The sequence below is a fragment of the Triticum urartu genome, chromosome 2 (genome assembly GCF_003073215.2).
Source record: "Triticum urartu cultivar G1812 chromosome 2, Tu2.1, whole genome shotgun sequence".
NCBI classification, from domain to species: domain Eukaryota; kingdom Viridiplantae; phylum Streptophyta; class Magnoliopsida; order Poales; family Poaceae; genus Triticum; species Triticum urartu.
Genome location: NC_053023.1, coordinates 317,470,247 through 317,474,032, shown reverse-complemented (window position 1 = coordinate 317,474,032; position 3,786 = coordinate 317,470,247).

Genomic DNA, 3,786 nt, shown 5'->3' with positions numbered 1-3,786 from the left:
AAACCAATGTTACTGAAGAAGTTTAGCTCCGCATTGCTCTTGTTAGTGCCTTCTGCCTGTATGCTGTATTTACATTTGTACTTTGCATCTTAAGTTAAATAATCGCCATTTGTTCCTATATTTCCACATCTATATTACTCTTAACAAAATGTAGAATAAAGGCAATACTCTTGAAGAAGAGTGTGCGGTAAACTTCTTGAATCCCCCCCATCAATATGGACAAGGCCTTTATAGAGCATGTCTTCACTACTAATGTAAGTTTATCCTCCTCGAGCCTTCAAACTTTGTTGTGTGTATTTGGATAGCTATGAGTGCAAATGATGTTTATTTTTGTCATCTGCATCAAATTGCTTGTTCAAAGTTTATAAAGTAGAAATACATAAACATAAGTTTGTCCTTCTCAATTTCAGTCTTTAGTTGTACAACCTAGTTCCTTATTCGTACCATGTAAATTAAACTAAACATAGCAAGTTATCTTCTTTAGCACTATGTGTATGCTTGTGTTCTTGATCTGTAATCCAGTGGTGTGGTGAAACTACCAACAACAGCACAATGTCATATCCCGTTATGTCTCAACTATGAACAATGCCATATTATATTAATGTTATTTAAATCGTATCTCTTTATTTATCAATCTAAAATGGTATAAATTGACAGTACACTCACCATTCATGCTTATACGTTGTTTAGAACTACATCTATGATTGTGTTCTTGATCTGTAATCCAGTTGTCTGGTGAAGCTGGCCGCTCCTGCACAATGTCATTTCCTGCCGTCTTAACTATGAACAATGCCTATTATGTTAATGCTTTTTTTAACTGTGTCTCTTTATTTCTGACAAAGAAATGAGATGAATTGACAGCGCTGATGCTTATACGTGCAGAACCTGTTATCTACCTACTTGTTTCTCTTTCAGGGTGACAACACTGCCGCTAGGAAGAACTGCCACAATGATAGTGAGACGAACCCGTTGTTTGTCCCTCTAACACATATTCTAGAGGAGAAGGCAACACATCTTGAGGGTAGGGATACAACCATGAATTCACATCTTGATGTAGTGTCAAACTTACTCAGTGACACAAGCTCGATGAAGTCGCCGCCTGAATATGTTCAACTTCTTCAGTCTGAAATTCAAGCAGAAATACATGCTTCCGCTCAAATCTGACTGGAACTCCAATCTCTATGTAAGATTAACCGTAAGTACAAGACGTTTATTGATGCTATGCAGCTTAAGTTGGTGGATATGAGCGCCAAAGAAGCAGTCTCATCAGGTTGCTAAGCTGCTTGCGCTGGAGCTCCTGGGCCGGACTAACCTTTCTTGAACTGTGCTGAAGTGTTGTCGGTTCCGTCTATTATTTTGTCCGCCTGTTAACTTCCATTGGTGGCGACCTGCCCAGTTTATGTAATCTGTTGTCTGGTTGTCCTTTATTATCACTGGCGGCAAACTTTTATGCCCAGGGGATGTAATATGCTGTAATTTCTTTGTTGTATAGTCTAGGTTTATTATTCGTCACGATGTTGTAATTTATTTGTTGTTTCTGCTGTCGTCGCTATGAGAAAAGGTTGTCATCTTCGATCGGTGTGCAATGAGTAATAATTTATGTACTAAAATTGGTTGGTCGCCAATCGCTAGTACGGGCCGAACCGTGGGCCTATAATCATCTTGGTTCATTAGTTTGGTCTAGTCTTAATTTGGCCCACTATTAGTTTCAGGCCTTTAAAAGGCCGAGTAAACCGCTTGCCTTAAGTGGGCTCGAAAATTAAATAGGCTTTTAATAGATTGAGAACTAGATTCAACCCTAATTGTGGCGAACAAATCATGGGCCAATAGCGTGATGTAATATAAATCAGCCCATTATTGGCCCATTCAGGTGACATGCCATTAACAGGGTGAAATATTTTTGGGCCTTGGTTGACCCAATTACATGACGGGCGGGAAGTAGGCCGGATGTATAACGGGCCTAAATTAGGCCCAACACTCTCAAGGGCCTTTAACGGGCCGATAGGTAGTTTGGGCTAGAATGTATCCATGAAGACTATGGGCCGTTAAGAGACCAAAAGTAACTACGGACCATAATTAGGCCCAGGTGCAACTCGGGCCTTTAAATGGCCAAAAGTGAAATCGGGCCGAAAGAGGCCCATATGTAGACAGGGCCGCTGACGGGCCGAAACTAGTATTGGACCGAACTGTTAAACGGGCCATTAAGAGGCCGAAGAGCAAATCAGGCCGCCAATGGACCCAATGGCACAACAGCCATTAAAAGGGTCGTATCTGTTATGGGCTGTAATTTGGCCCAAGAAATAAAAGTCAATTGACGGGTTGGATCGGGTGTGGACCGTAATTTGGCCCAAACTATTGCAGACTGTTAACGGGCTGGATCTGACATGGGCCGTAAACTGGCCCAGAATATTGCAGTCATTTAACGGCCCGTATTTGATGTGGGCTATAATTTGGTATAGAAAATGTTAGGTTGTTAACGGGCCGGCCCATTAGATCTGATGCAATCTTGTGGGCCTGTTCCTGGGCCGGCTTTTAGACCTATATGGGCCTCTATTGGGTCGTCCCACGTGTCAACGTTTCATTGGCGATTCTTGTCAAATGGATGGTTGACATCTGTCCCAACACTGAGCCGACACGTGGTTCGTCGGCGAATGAGAATTTTACACGTGGAAAATCGCCATTGGTCTGGGTTGTTAACGGTTTATTGGATCCAAACCGAAACCCAATAGCTTAACGGCGACCCATTACGGTGGATGCCACGTGTCGGTCACCCTTGACGAAAGCAGTTCTATGACGCGCGATTTATCATCATGAAAGTGGACACTTCCGTGATGATAATTTTGGTAATGGCATGGAACACTTCTACGACAACACAGGTATGACTATCTTTATTCTGTCATAAAATCATCATGGATGTACATGCATGACAGAAAACGTGACCTACCATGACAAACACGTAACATCACGGAAGTGTATTTTTTTGTAGTGAGGATCCATGATCCGCCGGCGCGAGGACTCGGGTAGGAGGTGGCGACAACACCTGGACTGGCGCCGCTATAGCACCAAGGGCGGTAGGGGGCTCCGGAGCCCTCAAACTCCCCGCGGGTGCGTCAGGGACTGGTGAGGGAGTCCTGGATTAGGGGGTGTCCGGATAGCCGGACTATACCTTCGGCCGGACTCCTGGACTATGAAGATACAAGATTGAAGACTTCGTCCCGTGTTCGGAAGGGACTTTCCTTGGCGTGGAAGGCAAGCTTGGCGATACGGATATGTAGATCTCCTACCATTGTAACCGACTCTGTGTAACCCTAACCCTCTCCGGTGTCTATATAAACCGGAGAGTTTTAGTCCGTAGGACAGACAACAATCATACCATAGGCTAGCTTCTAGGGTTTAGCCTCTCTGATCTCATGGTAGATCTACTCTTGTACTACCCATATCATCAATATTAATCAAGCAAGACGTAGGGTTTTACCTCCATCAAGAGGGCCCGAACCTGGGTAAAACATCGTGTCCCCTGCCTCCTGTTACCATCCGACCTAGACGCACAGTTCGGGACCCCCTACCCGAGATCCGCCGGTTTTGACACCGACATTGGTGCTTTCATTGAGAGTTCCTCTGTGTCGTCACTTTTAGGCCCGATGGCTCCTCCGATCATCAACGATGATGCGATCCAGGGTGAGACTTTTCTCCCTGGACAGATCTTCGTATTTGGTGGCTTTACACTGCGGGTCAATTCGCTTGGCCATCTGGAGCAGATCGAAGGCTACGCCCCTGGCCGTCAGG